Here is a 19,360-nt window from a genome sequence, read left to right as displayed (position 1 = left end):
GTGTTGGGGGCAGAGGCTAACGCAGCTGGATCTCTGAGTTGAAAGTCAGTCTGGTCTACAATTTGGGTTCTAGGACAGTCAGGGAAACACGAAGACAGCCTGTGTTAAAAAAAAAAAAAAAAGGAGGACAAGGAGGATGAGAGACAGAGAGAGAGACAGAGATGGGGGAAGAGAGGAAAAAAAATATTTCCAGGAAACTTTTGCAATTCACTTTTATGGGTTCACTCTCATTAGAAATATATAAATTAGCCGTTTCCCCACATGCTCATTAGTATTCAGCGTCATCCTCTTATTGATCTATTCTTAAACTGTAATTGTTTTCAAGTTTTGAGTTTTCCAAGTTTTAGGTTTCTATATAATAGAATAAACATGAACATTATTCAGTAAGCATGTGTTAATTGCTCACTCATTTATACTTACAGAAATCTGTATTTTTGTCATTATAACCATTTCATGTAATTTCATATACAGTTATAAAGAAACTCATTCTTTCCTGCATAGTGAATGACTCTTTCCAACGTGCTATTTCCCTTCTTTTTAAAAGTTTCTATTTATTTAATGTGAGTTCCCTATTTGCATGTGCACCTGCATGCCAGAAGAGGGCATCAGATTCCAGTATTGTGGTTGTGAACCCCCATGTGGTTGCTGGGAATTGAACTCAGCACCTATGGAAAAGCAGACAATGCTCTTATCCACTGAACCATCTCTCTAGCCTGCTATTTGCCTTTTAACTTTGCTTATATTTTTGAACTTACTAGAGATTTTTTGATTCTTAAAATTTCTTAGTTGGTCTACTCTTTGGAACTTCCTAACATGTAGACATATATTTCGTTTGTATTCATGACCCTACATTTTCTCTTCCTTCTCCAAGACATTCACCACACTCCCCTCCTCTTCCTAAATATAGTAAGTGATATGTGTACATGTGCCCATGGGTATGTGGCTACCCACTGGAGCAGGGCCACCTAGAAGAGGCCACACCCTTGGAGAAAGAGAATTCTCCATTTTCATTTGTTTCAGAGCTCATTCAGCTGACATCAGTTGACATTATTTTTTTTAAGAACTTTAAATAAAATTTAAAGTTTTTATAAACCCTTCCTGTTGCTCCTCTTTGCTGTCTGTCTATCCCTTCAATCAGGAAACCAGGCAGTTCTCACCACAGAAGCATGCAAAAGTGACTTATACTTAAAAAATGACTTATTCATATATTATAGTTAGTATATAAAAGTTTGGGAAACTAAAAAAATCTAAAACTTACTGACACTTCCCATATTAAAACAAACAAAAAAGCAATCTATCCATTGAAAACCAGCTTATAAGTGTATTCAAAAGCTATAATCTCCTAAAACATTAAGAAAAATATTTATTTTTAACAAATCGCCACACTGAGCAATAAGCATGTTCCTGGAAGATTTTAAACATTTTTCTTTAAAAAAAATACATTTACTTATTTGTGTTTTAACATAATATGAACTTTATCATGTAATTGTTTTTCAGTTATTTGGGGCATCATGATTGTAATGATTGACTGGAGTCAAGACTGGGTTAAAGCAAATAACATGTAACTTAAGAGAAGGGAGCCATCCAGGGAAGGAAGGATGGGTCAGTAGGTAGCGTAAGCATGAAGACCTGGTTTTAGACACCGTTCTGACTTGTTTTCCCCTGCTGTGCTGACCAATGGAAACCTAGAAGGAGAGAGATTATTCTGACAGGTTATAGTGCCTCATCGAAGGAAGCCAGGCAGGAACCTGCCTGCAGGAACCGAAGTAGGGCAACGTTGGGATGCTGATTTGCTGGCTTACCCCCAGGTTCAAGCTCAGCCAGCTCTCTTACACAGCTCAGACTTGCCTGCCTAAGAATGGCACCACTCACAGCGAGCTCGGTTCTTCCGCATCAGTTGACAGTCAAGGAGATGCCCAAAGGCATTTCCACAGGCCAGCCTTGTTATACAGGCAGTTTCTCAACTGAGATTCCCGCTTAGCACGTGGAGCTAAGTTGTATCAAGTTATATCATGTACATGCTCACACACACACAAAAGAAAAAGATAAAAAGGGAGGAAGGAGAGAAGGAAAAGAAAAGGAAGGAGAGGGAAGGGAGAGATGGAGGGAAGAAGGAAGGAAGGAAGTGTGTTCTGAATCACCCACCTTTGAGCTTCAAGGTCATCTTCTAACTTTGTAGACATCTCTCCATGCTGAATTCTACTTTTGAAGTGGTTCTGTATTTTTTTTTTCCTTTTCACTTTCAAATATCATGAGCATCTGATATTAACTGATTTCCCTTTGGATCACTCTGCTAGTTTTAGGTCTATATAAAATATATCTATAAAAGTTGGACATGATGGTGCACAGCTTTAATCCCAGCACTCCGGAGAGAGAGACAAGCAGATCTCTCTTCACTTGAGACCAGCTTGGTCTACACAGAGAATTCTGGAGCCACCGAGGCTACATAGAGAGACCCTGTCTCAAAAACAAAGAAACAAACAATATATAAAAAAAAAAAAACAAAAACAACACACACTATATCTAAAGGAACAACTTTTATCTCCTTTATTTATTTATTATTTGTTTATTTATTTTGGTTTTCTTTGTTTGTTTTTGTTTTTTTCAAGACAGGGTTTCTCTGTATAGCCTTGGCTATCCGGGACTCACTTTGTACATAGCCCACGCTGTCCTTGAACTCGCAGAGATCCACCTCCCTCTGGTACCCCATTGCTGGAATTACAGGTGTGTGCCACCTGGCCCAGCTCAACTTCCATCTTCTCCCACTACATCTTCTACGTAAACAGAAGCTTGTGTTTGGTTTGAGTCAGCGCCGTGAATCAAGACAGCACCTTCCTCCCAGAGAAATTCTGTTAGATGTTTGGTAAAGGGAAGATTGGCCAAAGGTTGCCTCAAGACACTTCCAAATACTAAATATTCTTGGCACTTACCAGTTCTAAGCCCAAATACTTTTCCTCTTACTGTTTTTATTTCTCCTAGATTGACAACACTCAGCTCTCCTAGAACCTATATCCTTTTTCACAATTGCTTGCCCAGCCCAATCCTGTTGTTCTCTTTCTGCCAGATGCTTTATCCAACAAATCCAAAGTCAAACTTCAAGATGTCACTTCATCTTGGCATATACCTTTTGAGTAAAAAAAAAAAAAAAAAAAAAAAGCAAGGCAAGATCATGGGTGGATAATTTGCAGTTAAAACCCACTAATCCTTCCTGTTGTTAGTCCTTTCCTGTTGTTGATAGTCCTTTCAACACCAAATGAAGAAGTCATATGTGTTGTTGCTTAAATAGATTTAATTGTCAATAAAATGATCAATAAAATATATTGCTTAAATGATCAATAAAATATATTTATTTGTAGCATTGGGTGTATGTTGTAGGATCAACAAAACAGACTACGTATTGAATCCATAAAAGGTGATCTTTAAAATAGACTTTCACCTTGTTAGGAAGCAGGAAGGTAAAAATAAGATTGCTGAGGTAAAAATAAGATTGCTAAGTATTACACAGATTGCCAACCAGAAACTTCTTACACTATGTACAGTACTTATTTCATCTTTTAAAATATGTCCATAAAAATCATATGTATGTTTGTATTATACCAAACAAACAAATGAAGGCAATATTTTATGTTACAAGCAAACACTCCAAATGTTATAAAAAAATTACAACCTTAAAAACTTTTAACAAGTATACCATCTATATTGAAAAACTGCTGCACCGTTTTTCCCAGTAGGGACACTCCTCACTGTAAGGACACACTTTGAGGACAGTCTCTAGGTTGGTAGCAGGTTGCCTCTGTCTACGCAGCCAGGATTCTCAAACATGCTGATAGGATGTCCAGGGCCTTCTCAGATGCAACACTTCATTTCATCAGTAGTTTCACAAGAAAACTTTTAAGACTATCTCCCATGTTTCTAAACTCATAAATATTTTAGGGACTTACTTCCCTCTCTATTTTTGAAGCCTTTTGATCAAGCAAAAATATTTTATCTACTTACATTTCCTGTTTTTCTGCTGTTTTTAAATACAGTCTACTGTATATAGAATGTGGTTTTACATTTCTGTACATGGCTGTTTTTGAAACAAAACAGCTCATGTTCTCAAGTAGCAAAATATTGTATGTTCAGTGTAAATAATTCAGCAATATCTAACATATAACATTTGTACTTCGATTTCTGCTTTGTATATAAATGGGAACCTGTTTTGCTCACTTTACATTTTGTCTCAAAGACTCCATGTCCATACCAAAAAAACTTATGTACTTACTGTGTGTATCTTCTTTTTTAAAAAGTGGTATACCCCATATATAACTGCTCTCTTAATTGACTTCTTCAATTCCTTGTTTACTAACATCAAATTTGTTTCCCATTTTTATTATCTAAATCTATCCTAGATTTAAAATAGTTGGAAAACGGGAAACAAATTTGATGTTAGTAAATAAGGGATAGAATGAGGCAATCAAGACACTATTCATAAAATGGAATGTTCCCTGGACGTTAAGAAATGGTTGAAAATGTTTTCACATACTTGTTGAACTCTCTCTCTCTCTCTCTCTCTCTCTCTCTCTCTCTGCATGTGTGTGTGTGTGTGTTCGTGTGTACGTGCTCCTGTGTAGGTGCATGTGGGGAGGTGGGGGTACATGCCCTTGGGTGTGTATCTGTATGGACGCCAGAGGACAACTTTGGCTGTTTGAGTGTTGTTCCTCTGTCACAGTCTACTTTGCTTTTCCTGACAGAGTCTTTCATTGACCAAGAGCTCACCAAGAATTCTAGACTAGCTGCCCATAAGCCCCAGAGATGTGACTTTCTTGCCTCCCAAGACAGGATTACAAATACACCTAACACACCCCACTATTTTGTATAACTTCTGGAGATGAACCTCTGATTCTTATGCTGGCAAATCAAGCATTTTGTTGACTGAACTGTCTCCCCAACCCTGGAGTATTTCTCTATGATAAAAATGTACTAATATGCTATGAATAGCCTGGTTGACTTGTCCATTATTCTTGTACATGAACACTTTACCACCAATGATGAATGAAATTTATCAAGATTTTTTTCTAAAAAAAATCAATTAAAAGGTGCTATACTTACTGTTTTATTTGAATATATTTTAGTTTAATATATAGCTAATGTAATTAATGACATTTCTGTCTTTTAAATAGTACTTAAGCAGTACTTCCTATTATGGATTAAATTTATCTCCAGTGTTTATGTGTTCAATGCCTGGTCCTATTGTAGCTATATTTGAGAACAGGGCCTTCAAAGAGAAGCTTAAGATTAAATGAGGATATACCATTTAGGCCCTAATCAAATATGACTGACATCTTTAGACAAGAAAGAAGAGCCATCAAAGATGCTCTCCCATGGAGAAAAGGCTTCATGAAGGCATGGCAAGAAGCAAAGTCATGTGATCTGTTGTACCCTCACCTTGAACTTCCAGATCTAAGAGCCGAGAATATAGATTTTTGTTCATTAAACACTCAAACTCTGTGACAGCCATTCTAGCAGAATGGCAACCTTCTTAGCCTCAGGATTATGACGTTATTTTCCTAAATTGTCTTGCTTCTTTATGATTTTATTTTTTTCTATTGAAGTCTCTTATTTTAAGTTTCAAAATACAATTCAATGGAGAGAGAACAAGTTTCAATGTATTTCTGCAAATGCTAGCTAGCCCTCTGGTCCAAAACAATTTGGAAAATCCAATCCACCTGTAGAGCTTGATAAATTCCCACAGATTTTTACACTTGGGTTTATTTCTGGACCCTGGGCTCCCGTATTACCTTGTCTATTCATTCTGAGGCCAGGAGCACAGACTATCACACTCTTTCAGTTGTTACAACTTAATCATACAATTTCTTGCATCATAGGTAAATTAAATTATTTATTATTACTTGTTTCCCAGGAAGTCTCTGGGTATTTCTAAATATCTAGGCGTTCAAATAGATCATATATATATATATATATATATATATAATATTCCAGTGACAAAAGTAATGAAAGCTGTGTGCTACACTTGCCAGTGAATTTGTAGAAAACTGACACCCTAACAGGATTTGTTGTCACAGGAAGAGCATGCATTCTCTCTCCATTCATTCTCATCTTCCTTCGAGCCCTTCGCTTGATCTGTCGGTTTTATGGTTTTATGTTTTATCCTCATACACGTGTTCCATATATTGTTTGTTAAATGTAGTCTTAGCACCCTTTGTAGTGGGCCATGGCTCCTCCATAGGGGGGAGGCAAGATGTTGGTTTGAATCTGAAACTTAACCTCTCTCCTCAGATCAGCTCCCTCCTCCCCTCCCCCCCTTAAAAAAAAACGCCATCCTGAAAGAACTTTGATGGGTTTCCTGGCTATTTTATTCCGGAGAATTCTATGGCTTAAATGCAGACCCAGAAATCTTGAAATGAGAGGTTTCTCCCAGCTCCACTGACATCCACCTTGTCACTGTTTCTCAATAGCAGCAAACGTGACCTGGGTAAGCTTTAGTCGCTTAGCAACAAATGGGCCTCGCTCCTCCCCTCCCCATTCTTCTAGAAATAAAGGCTTAAGCCTCAGGGCCCTGAAGGGAAACATCATTTTGAACTCACAGTAAAGAACCTTTCTTCCTTAATCTGCCTTTGCTTATTTTCAACCGCCCCTTCCCCCTGTGCTGCATTCCAAAGGTAGGGTAACAGGATTTCTAAAAGGATGTCTCCTCTCACAGAGTGGCTGTGGAAGGGCTTGTAGTCCAAGATGTCCCAGAGAGGACGGGTACCAGGGATCCCTAGCTGATTTCGCCTTCAGGATAACATCCTCAGAGAAAGGCTCTTTCCTGCCATGGAGACAGGTTTCCCTACCTGGTTCCCGTCTGGCAATCAGTTGTGAGCATGGATCGGGGTGTGTCCCCTTTCTTCCTGTACTCTAATAAGGTCACAAGTTTACTCCAGCTTCACTCCCCTCTTCAACCTCCTCTGTCTCATTGCCCAGATATAAAAATTGCCTCTGACCCCCTCGATGGCCTTTTCACCCATGAGCAGAGGCTGCTGCGGGGTTGATCAGTTTTCCCTGCTTGCAAGAGTCAGCTGCAGCCAAGGATGGGGTAGGCACGTGACTAAGTGCGTTAGACCTTTGGCTGGGACACTACTGCCAACAGCGATTGTGACCAGACAGCGAACGATTAGCTTTTTTAGCCCGTTGTCCTCTGCTGTGAATCTTCTGGCCACGTGTTTTATTCACCTTACAGACTGCCTTCTGACCTGATTTAAGGGTTTATCTGTTGGACAAACGAGTTTCGTCTGTTTTCATTTATATTTAATAGCTGAAATGTGTAATTCAATAATTTAAACTGAATGTATGAAATTACATTAGTAAAAAGCCATCAGCGCTTGCGGAGTAGGTCTGTATGGGATGCTGTCATAACTCTTGCAGGTAAATGACACGCTCTCAGTTGACGCTCCCGTGTTGGTTGACTGTCATCCCTATTTTGTCTTGTGATCAGAGAAGCAGGCTAGAAAGCCAGACTTCAGAGGGCCAGTGTACCCTTCCTTTGCTGTGTGCTGTTTCTGCCATTTTTACATTGTCACGGTGGTGAAAAAAAAAAAAAATCCCTCTGCTGCCTTCTGTGCCATGCCCGTGCTTCTTCTCACCACTTTAGATCTCCCCTGTCCACATCAGGAACATCCTTTCCTTCACCTGAGGGAATTCAGTTAACTCTCAGAGAAAGAAAAGTGAGCCAGGCTGGGCTCTGCATTCCAGAGATGCCAGCATGGCCTTGGAATGCAGTTGAGCTGCTTGGGGAAGAGGCCTAAAGGCACCATCATTTCTGAGGGCCTGTCTGCTGCACCCACTCTGCTTTCTCATGGAGTAACTCCCCACCCGCAGAATGCTCTCTCTTTCCCAAAGACTAATACTCTCAAGACGGTATTGCCCTTTGATGTGGTCCTAAGTGCTGCTATGTTTGGAAGAAATCTCTGTGACATTTGTGATCTGTGTTCATCATCAACCCCCTCCCCCAAAAAAGACTTTGCCCTGTATGCCAGCCAACCCGCCCACACACTTGGTCACACTGCTCTTCCTTCAGTCCTTGTTTGATTTGATCTGAGTACCTCTTTTGAGTGGTAGAGCACCTGTCCTATACTGCCATAATTGTATATAATTACTTACTTCCTTTCAGATCATCATATCATGGAAGATCTTCTATTTATCTTATTTACATGAGGAAAATATTTCATCTCTCCATTGTCACCTCTAAACTATGAAGAATAAATAACCAGGGAAACCATTATTTCATTATGCAGACTCCATTTAACCAGGGTGCCTAAAATGTAAATCTGAAGAGGAATAATGGTAATATTAATATTTTATACAATAAAACCATTAAGTATATTTATATATTGTAAATTAATATTTATCTACCAGGAACCTAAATGTCTTTATAAATGCCACATATTTATCAGAAAGACCCACTGGGAGCAGGAAAAACATTAAAAGAACATTACCATGCTATATGGCACAAAGTTCTTCAGTTTCTTGTTTGTTGTTTGCATTCTGGGATGTAGCAATGAGTTAGATTCTGGATGTCTGACAGAATTTCACTGACTACAGTAAAAGTCAATGAAAGTTTTGCATGAGTCAGGTTGTGTTCTTGAAGTTATTTAAACCAAAGGATGATTTTGGATTAATAGCGAGAAGAGAATTTACTATGCTCAGGTACTTTATTTTTTTTAATTTTTTAATTTTTTTCTTCACAATTTATTCATTATATATCTTGATTGAAGCACCCTCCATCACCTCCCCCAGCCCCACACTTCCTCCTCTTCCTCCCTATCCCATTCCCCTAGTTCACTGAAGGTGGGAATTCTCCACTGTTGCCATCTGCCAGTAGCTTATTAAGTCTCATCAAGACTGTCTGGCAAGACTACATCACCAGGGGCGAGTGATCAGAGAACAGTCAACTGAGTTTGTGACAGAGGCAGTCCCTGTTCCCCTCACTCAGAGATCCACATAGAGACTGAGCTGCTAATTGGTCACATCTGAGCAGGGGGTCTAGGTCCTCTCCATGCATGGTCTTCTGTTGTTTTCATCAGTCTCTGCAGGACCCCCTGGGCTCAGATCTTTTAATTTTTTTTTGGTCTGTCCCCTCCATGTTGCTCTAATCCCAGCCCTCTCTTTCTCCATAAGGTTCTCTGTGCTCTACCCAAAATTTGACCCTGAGTATCAGAATTTGCTTTCATCCCCTGCTGGGCGAACTCTTTCAGAGGACCCTCTTTAGTAGATTTCCATCCTATTTTCTCTCTTCCACCTCTTCTGGTGTCTATCCTGCTTGCCATTCTGAATGAGATTTAAGCATCCTCGCTAGAGTCCTCCTTAGTGTTTAACTTCTTTTGGGCTTAGGTACTTTATAATTAATGTTTAAGCCAGAAAAGTATTCCAGAAAGCTTAATTACAGAAGTTATGCCAAAGTAAGACAAAATAACTTAAAAATTAACACATTTACAATAGGCTCACTCAAGGCATTGTGTGTTTTAAAGAAAGAATGGAGTGGAATGATGTTTTATTACAGAGATAATTTAAACATGGGCTGCAAGATGCTTCTTCTACAGGTGGAATCATCAATCACACCCTTCTTGGAGTTCCACTAACAGAAGTATATATATTGTATTGGCTACTTTTCTGTTGATGTTGTAAAACACTATGATCAAGGAAACCTAGAGAAGAAGGAGTTTATTTGGGCTTATAGTTTCAGAGGGTTAGAGTCTATGATGGTGGAACAGAGGCATGCCAGGTAAGGCGGTTGGAGCAGGAAACTGAGAGTTTACATCTTGCCCTTCAAATGCAAGGCAAAGACAGCAAACTTAAAATGGCACAAGTCTTTAAACTACCAAAGCCCACCCACAGTGCCGTCCTTCCTCTAGCAAAGCCACACTTCCTAAGCCTCTCCAAACAGCAGCAACAACTGGGCACTAATTATTCTAGACTACATATTTGTGTGTGTGTGTGTTTGTATACGGAAGGGAATAATATATGTGTGTGCATGTGTGTGTTTCATTAATGTTTCATCAACTAACATAAGGGAAAATGTCTATTTCTGTTACAGATACACAACAGCAAAAAAAATATGTAAACATCACATCCACCAAAGCTTATAAAGTAGATTCTCTTCTCATTATTAGAGGCCTCTAAGAGTTCAATTTCTGGTTTTGAAAAGATCAATTATGGAAACCATTAGGATTACATTTTCTTTTGCAGCAACTTCTCATTATATATCTAGGAATTTGGAAAGCTTTTCCTGAATGTGGCAACTAACATAGTTTTATTCTATATAACTTATCCCAAAATAGCACTCCATCTCTCAAGGAAGATCCTAGATCTTGAACAAAGAATGCTGCACTGGAAATTATTCCTGTTCTCTGCAGGTGAAGAGGAGGGTCATAAGGTTTGTCAACCCATAAAGATGAAGGGATTTGGGCCAGAGAGAACACAGAGAGCAGAGAAAGAAATTTTATTTTTAAAGAGGAGAAATTACGACTGACATAGTGCTATAAAGGAACCGTTTTAGTTTTAATGTAAAATATATTTTATTGCTTTTTAGTTATACTTCGTACATCCTCTGGAGATGAAAAAATATGACAGCTTACGGCTGAAAGCTGACCCTATGCCCTCAGTAAGAGGGCAATTAACTCTCTGTTCAGTATCGAGTTGTGACCCTACCATTCCTATATTCACTGTCTCACAAGCCTGATGTGTGGCTATCTAGGATATAATGTTTTTTACTCTGAATTATTTCCATAATAAATTATTTTTGTGGCTCCTTTATTACAACTGAGGTGGTTTTTCTACTTACAAAAAAATTAAGGTGGTGGTATATAAAGGCAATAGAACGAGTCTTGTTTACCATATTTTGGAAAAGATTTAAAATAATTTTTGGTCTGTTTATTTCAACTGTAAGGAGTGATCACAGTTAATACATTGATTTTCCTTATTTGCTTATACTTAAATATGTATATATATTATTTTTTGGTGGACTTTAATAAATTCTCCTTAAAATATAGTTCCTGTCACCTTTCCATCCAGGAAGCTATATGCAGTATGCCAGCTTCCATATTCAATGGAAAGAAACTAAAGAATTTCAAGTTAACCAGCAATAATCTTTATATGCAGCAAGGAGCATATGTAGGAGGAAGAGGTTTCTAACTTGGCCTTTTGTGGCTGTGACTGACTTTGGCCATGATCTAAGGAAGCATGCACTATTGCACATGACTTCGCTATGTGACACTTAAAACAAATAGCATGTAACACAGTATGGAGTGAATAAACTAAATGTAAATGATCGGGGCGGGGGGAGTCACTGCTGGTTAATAAGTTGCAATGTCAAAAGGACCAAACATGTAATACAGATGAGAGAATAGAGACTCTAGCACAGCTATGTAGCTGCATCCCCCAAAGGGGTAGGATTGCTACTTGTTCTTCCTCATATATTTTGTTTTTCAGAAAAAGCCACATGTTAAACATTTCTTAGTATAGTCCCATCTATACTAAGTGTACTCCTTTCTTTTCTGACTTTAAAACCATTTACACAAATAGTGGGAAGTGTTACATCCCACTCTCAACCACTTATTTGAATTTCACCCTAGCATATCTAGCTTCCTATTCTGTGACAGAGAAAGAGTGCAGAGGGTCCTCCTTCTCGTATTCTTGCTGATGCCATTTCAGGTTTAAATAGAATTTGATCTCCTTGATGGAGAATCGCCTGGAAAATGTTCCAACTCTAGGAACCCAACGTCAAGGGTCAAGATTCCCCAGCTAACTTAGCTTCTGTTAAACTGCCAACTTGTGCAACTCCCTCCCCTTCAGTTAACTGCTTATCTTAACTCCTGTTAAATTGTTTGCTTGTGTTAAGCCTGTACCTACAGCTGCCAAGTTAGATGTCAGGACATGATTTTTGCCTTTCAAAAACCCGTTCATTGGACACTCTGTACTATACTTAGGTTCAGAATACCTGAATATGGCCCCAGCTGGCTAGAGTAAAGGCTATCAATTGCTGTGAACTGTGTAGGAGTGGTCATCTCTGGTGGGCCTCCATAACAATTTGGCAGTTCCACACGGGTATTTCCAAACAATGGAATCTTGATTCCCCCCCCTTTAAAGTTCAGATAGAGTCTCATCATCATCTCATCCAGTGAATCACACCATAATCTGCAGATCCTTAAGTGAAAACCATAAATCTTCACTTTCTTGCCCTTGAATCCATGAGGAAGATCTGTGTACCCTGTATTCAAACCCACTCAAAACAATATGATTCCTCAGTTTATCCACTTTGATATTCTAGATCTGCTCTGGATGAGTTCTGATAGCATTTAACTGTGTGTTTTGTTTTGTGTTTTCTCTAGATTTTTCTACACAAAGATGTGGAGATTCTTTTAGGTAATAAAATTTGTAAGCACAAAATAGCCTAGAAACTTTCAGAATCAAATAGATTACAGTAACAAGAAAAAAAACCTCTTCAACATTCTTCTTTTCTGGCTGTCCACTGTCTTCTTTCATTCTGGGATACAGAACTCATCAACCTCATCACAGGCTCTATTCATTGTCATTGTCATCCAACAAGCTGAATTTATTCCCTTGGTAATTGTTCATCTCATATCTCTACCTCAAATGCCCAGTAGTCAGGTGTTCCTCTTCACTGCTATGATAAAGTGTTCAAGTCATGATAAAGCATTCCAGGTGCACAGCTGTTGTTAAATAAAATAGACTGAGAAAAGTAGCTCACCATTCTGCCACCAGTTCAACTGTACATACACACAAACACAAACACACACACACACACACACACACACGAAAGAATGCAAGGGTTTGGATAGAGAAATAGAAGAAAATTATATAACTCTATTCTAATTATTTTTAAAAATTAAGATAAAATAAATGTTACCTAGTATGCAACCAGTATGGAATCAAAGTGGAGTTTTCTTGTGAAAACTAAACAGAACTGCTCTACAAGGCAGCTTTACTACTTCCAAACACACACACACACACACACACACACACACACACCAGACCCCACAGAGACACCTGCTCTGCTCAGCCGTGTGAATTGTTGTGCTCTTCACAGTAGCAAGAAAATGGTATCAACCTAGATGCTGATTCACTGATAATGAAAATGCATTCCATATAAACACTAGAACTTGGTTCAACCATAAAGAAAAAATAATTTTTTTTTTCAGGAAGAGAGGTGGAACTGGGAAACATATTAAGTGTGCTGACCCAGGCTTAGAAAAGCTGATACCACAGGTTCTCTCTCATCTGCAAGTTCTGGCTTCTAACTGCCAAATATGTACATGGGTGGCTGTGGGGGTAAAAACGGGTTAAAGTTCAGGAAGCTAGAAAGGGGCCATGGGAGGAGGGAATAGGGAGTGACAATTGCCCATATAATATATTAAAGTGAAAGACACAATTCTGTGTCTGGGGTGGTAGAGGGTACAGCTGGAAGAGAGAAGGGATGGGAGTGGTGCAGGAACTGTGAAGGAGGTATGAATGAAATTGAACACGTATGAGATGCCTTTTAACATCACTTTGTAAGCTTATTTTTTTAAATTTAAATTTAAAAAGTGGATGAAGAAGCAGACAACTAAGATTTAAGTTTAGTTATATAGCCTCAGAACTTTGGCTCTTGCTACTAACCTGGCTGACTTGTAGAATTCAGGTAAATTTCGAAAAGTCTTGGAAGTCACAGCAAGGAGTTTCAGTTCTGTTGTTGGAGTGGGAATTTGTTGAAAAGTTTTAAGTAGAAGAATGATACAACTAGATTTGTGTTTAAGAAAGATGCTTTGACAGCAAACTGGATTGCATTTAATGTTGGGAAACATTAGGGTGCTCTACAATATCTCACTGATAGACACTGGCAGCTGAAACTAGACATATAAAGAAAGGGGCTAATCAAAAACTTACTTACAGGATGGATTCTTTAGGACTCTATTTATTGAGGAGGGGGGTGAGTAGAGTAAGACATTAAAGGTAATTTACAGGGACCTATGTACAATAGGTACCAGCAGGTTGAGGGAAATGATTACTTCACTGAATTTAGCTATCAGTACAATCTATCACAAAGCCAGTTAGATATAGTCAACATAGACATGTAGCCTTGGGGATTAGATTCTAAAGTTACTTAGTACATAGATTTACACTGGAGCTGTTGAAGAAAAGATCATCCAAGAGGACCATGAGGCTTAGTAGTCAAATAGAACCGGGGATATAATCGTGAAGAAAAACAGGCAAGAAGCAGGCAGAGGGGAAAGACCTCCTAAAGGAAAGAGAGCGTGGTTAGTAGGTATAAGGAAAGTTTATTGTCGACTGCCTAGAAAAAACTGAAGCAGCCTACTGAATTGCCTAATATATTCTTAAGAAGTAGTGTGCACCAACAGGTGCTGAATCAAATTACATCATCATTCAAAAAAGCTAATGTGTAAAGCCATCAGAGAGGTAGATAGACATGCTAGAAAGACATAATGGGTTGATCAATACAATGTCATGCTTGGTATTAAATATGCTATATGATAAATAAGCAGTAACGGATAGCAAGGTGCTGGGAAATGTCAAGGAGAGGAATGATGACAGAAGAAATAAAGAGAAATGAAATATCTCGGGAGGCTAATAGCTTATATACCCATTTCCCCTCAGTCTCCCTTTTCTTATTCAAAACACACGTGTAAAATTTTGCAACACACTGAAATCTCTAGATACTGTTCAGGGTCAACATATGCAAAAGAACGCCACTGTAGCTAGCGCCGTTTTTCTTGGGTTTCATCGTAAGTCAGCCATTTATTTCTCTTAACTATTAGGGTAAGGATAAAGCAATTTTAAGAGTAAAGTCAGTGTTCAGTGGCTGTTTCGGAGAACTATTACAAAGTCTTTTAGATTGTTGCTTGGTTTGCTGCAAACAGTATTTGTTTTCCATATAATTTATATAGTAGCACACTCAGGATAAAAGTAGACAAGAAAATATTTAGTGTGATAGCTCACATTTGAGGAGATTCTTACATGCCTTTAAGTGTGATACATGTATCAAATAGTTTGACCTCTTTGATGCAGATTTTTGTATAAAGTAGATTTTTGCTCTTGTTATTGCTCTTTCACAAATGGAGAAGCTGAGACCCAGAGTTTCCAAGTTTTTCCTGTTCAGTAGCAAAACCTGAAATTATTTTATCCTGATTCCAGTACCCAAATCATGTTCCTTTCAGCCACTCTGCCTCCAATATCTCATTATGCTGGCCAATCACTTTCTAATGTTCGTTTTGTGGTTAAAACTAAATCTTACACCAAGAGGCCTCTCCATCGTTTTATATGATGCTGTATTAATATTTTTATATTTACAGTTGGAGCATATCTTGTTTGCTGTTTTTGAACTGAACAATCATGCAGTAGCTAAACTCAATCACAAAGCACTTACATATAGATTTTAATAAGAAATAAATATAAAATTGTGATCAATATTTAATCTCTTACAAATAATGGGCTTATTTCCATTTCCTGGTGAGAAAACCTCTGGAGACCCAGGCAGCCTACAGCGCTGATGACTGGGAAGGGAACACAGTTCGGTCGAGTATCTTCAAAATCCTTCCTGAATGTCCACTCTGTTTTTAACCAAGGTTACTTAGTGTGTGCAACACACCTGAGTTCGTGTGACTGTGTTCCCCTCTACAATCTTCTGTCATTTCTTAGTCTTTACTGGGTGTTTTTATGGCTGATAGGCACTTCTGACCATCTTATCGTTTTCTTTTTGCTTTTTTTAATTTTTAATTTTTAAAAATTTTCATTATATATCCCGATTGAAGCCCCCTCCTTCAACTCCTCCCAGTACCACCCTTCCTTCCTCTTCCTCCCATCCTCTTCCTCCCATCCTCTTCTGATAGTCCACTGAAAGGGTGAGTTCTCTTCCTCTGGCGTCTGCCCATTTTCTTATCAAGTCTCATCTGGACTACCTGGATCCTCTTCCTCCGTGACTTGGTAAGGCCGAATCACCAGGAGCAAGTGATCAAAGAGCAGGCAACCGAGTTCAAGACAGAGGAAGCCCCTGCTCCCCTTACTCGGTAGGCCTCAGAAAGACTGAACTGCCAATTGGCTACATCTGAGCACGGAATCTAGGTCCTCTCGGCGCATGGTCCTTGGTAGATGCATCCGTCTCTGCAGGACCACCCTAGGTTCAGATTTTTTAGTTTTGTTGGTTTCCTGGTGGGGCTCCTGTTCCCCCCTCTGTGCCCTTCTATCCCCCCACCATCAGCTTTCTTCCATAAGATTACCTGTGCTCTGCCCGAAGTTTGGCTGTGAGTCTCGGCTTTAAGGATCTAATGAGACTTTTAATTTCAGCATTTTATGTGTAAAATGATAGTTTAAATATAGTTTACATTTAAATTTAAAATAAAGCACAAGGCCTTTACATTCTGACATTTTGGTAAAGGCTTTAATGTGATACACAGCTCATAAAGCCAGGCAATATGCTGGATAGGAAAGGTTAACTAGCGTCTCTCATGCCTAAGACAGGTATAACTCCATCACTGGTTTGATTTTTTTTAAATGAATAAATCTCTGTAATTTAAACGAAAGATAACTGAGCGTGGAGTAAATGTATGACTAAGGACTTCAACTTTCAGGTCTAACCTCGTAGGTCTTGTGCCTCCATTCGGGGAACGCAGTCTGATAAGGCTGTAATTCTTAGAAAGGGAGAGCAGACATCTTTGAGCAAATCCAGCCTTTGTGTACTAGTGGAATCAGGGTTTGCTTGGTGTGTAGAGGTTTTCTAGTGGTTGTTTCACCTTCTAAACTAAGTTTTCCTTTGAGTATAGAAGTTTTCCTTTGAGTATGGAGAGGCCAGGTGGGGAATGAGTGTGATGCTGAATTATCCAGTATTCTGACTGCAGTGACAAATACGGGCATGAGAAAAGTGCCAGAATCAAAAGCACTTCGCCCATGCTTGGATATGCACTACATTTTCCACAAACAAGTACAAATAAAATTGAAGGATCTGGATAAAGTTGTTCAGATATATCAATCCCATCACCTGATCACAATATTGTATTCCAGTGTTATACACCATTATTATTTGGATAAATGAAACAGAACCACTAAGGTTCTTTCTGCTTCATTGGCCACAATAGTATGTCAGTACATAATTACAGCAATGAAAATTTCAATTGAAATTAATCATATACTTTTAAATTAATTTCATTAAATAGTGAATAAAAATAAAAATCATAATAAATTAAAAAAAAAAACTATTTCTGAGGTGGTAAACCCATGCCCACTCCTGGCCTCCAGTCATGTGGCTATGTGTCATTTTGTTTAAGCTATGATGCTTATCTAGAGAAGAATGGAAACAATGTTGGGGGGAAAACATGTCTAAATCTTATCAAAATTTTTAAGAATGTATGTTGTGGTATACTTTCAAGCTCTGGGATCAGCAAAAAATGGCTTTGAATTCAGTGTTACTGGATATGCAAGGAAGAGGACTTACTTAACATTTCTCTGAGACTCAGCTTCTCATCTTTAAAATGGAGATTACCCTACTACAGGGTGGGTTTTTGTTGTTGTTTTGGTTTTGTCTGTTTTGTACATATGGTCTCATGTGGTTACAGCCTCCCACTGTAGCTGATGTTGAACTGGAACTGCTCATCTACTTCTGTCTCTACTTCCCAAGTGCTGAGATTATAGGCATGTGCCATCACACTGGCCCTTACTCTTGATTGTTGGTTTCCCTATCTGAGGACTGAACCCAGTGCCTTGCAGTTTCTAGGCAAGCGATCTACCACTGAGCTAAATCTCAAACCCTTTTATTGTTTATTTGTTTGTTTACTTTAGTGAGTAAAATACTAGACTTTCCCAAACATTAAGTACTCAATAGATACTATATATTAGCAGTACAAATTTCATAATATAAATGAATCTGCTTTCTTAATGGAATGCTACGAGACTAGCTGGCTACTTAGAGACTGACAAATGCTGTCTCTAATGATGCACAATAACCTCCAAAAATGCCAATCACTGTTATGTGAAATCTCAACCTAGAGAAGTTGCAACAAGCAGCTTGCAAAGACCTAGGCCCTGTGATGTTAAATGCTATTTTTCAGTGAGAACAGATTTTTTTTTTCATGTGCACATAGGGTGTGTGTGTGTGTGTGTATGTATGTAGGGTGTGTATATAAGGGTGTATAATGGGTGGTGATGCACATATGTGCATGAGTGTTCATATATATGAGGAAGACCAAAGTTGATGTCAGATGTCTTCTTGGATCTCTCTCCACTTCTATTTGTTGAAGTAGCATTTGTCAATTGAAAGCCAAGCTTACCAATTGGCCAGGCTAGCTAGCTGATTTGTTTTGGGGATATTCCATCTCTGCCTCTGGAGTACTCAGTTTGCAAGTGACAGCCATAAAAGCCAAGCTATTTCATGGATTCTGGGAATTAAAACTCTGGTCCTCTCTCTTGTATAGCAAGCACTTTATACACTGAGCCATCCCTTCAGCCTGGGAAGCATTTTGTTTAAGCCAAAGTCTGCTTCCCCTTTATAAAGCACTGCCAGAATGTGCCAAGTAATGAAAATCTTTTGTGGCTATAATTGCTCAGTACTGTCCAAATGTATGAGCATCACCATTACCTCTGCCAGAAAGCTTTTCTACCTTGAATCTCAACTCCACTGCACACAGCATCATTTTTATGCTACAGAATCCAATTAGAAATGCTTTGTCATGTGCTGTGGATAAACTACTATCTGCTTCTTAGACCGTTGTGTAGGACACATATGCTTAAAAATAGGGACTTTAGGGTGGTGAGTTTATGTTCCAATCTGTATGAGATGAGAGATGCTCCTATACCTGGAAAGTTATTTCTGAGAGTATGTGGATATGTGTGTCTAGAACAGGTTAACAGCTAAGTAAAGAAACAAGATCACTTTCACCAGTCCTTTCTGGACCTGAGTAAGGTAAAGAACACAAAAGACTGAATTCTTTCTTTCTTCTTGGGCTGTGTGATGGTTTGAATCATGATGACCCCCTTAAGCTCATCTGTTAGTGGAACTCTTTGGGAAGGATTAGTAGGTGTGGCCTTGCAGGAAGGAGCAGGTGTGGCCTTTTTGAATGAAATGTATCATTGGCAGTAGAAATAAAGGTTTCAAAGAGCTTGCCAGGCCCAGCTTCTCTCTCTCCCTTCGTCATTCTTCCTCAGTCTCTTTCTGCCTGCTGCCATTCTCAGCTTCTTCTCCAGCACCGCACCTGCCTGCCTTCTGCCCTGCTCCCTGCCATGGTGATAGCAGACTAACCTCTGAAACTGTAAGTAACCCCCTCCCCCATTGAAGGCTTTCTTTTTATAAGAGTTGTTTTGGTCATGATGTCTATTT

The sequence above is a fragment of the Meriones unguiculatus genome, chromosome 15 (assembly GCF_030254825.1).
Source record: "Meriones unguiculatus strain TT.TT164.6M chromosome 15, Bangor_MerUng_6.1, whole genome shotgun sequence".
In the NCBI taxonomy this organism is placed as follows: domain Eukaryota; kingdom Metazoa; phylum Chordata; class Mammalia; order Rodentia; family Muridae; genus Meriones; species Meriones unguiculatus.
The sequence above is the reverse complement of the archived record's forward strand: the minus strand, read 5'-3'. Positions refer to the sequence as shown.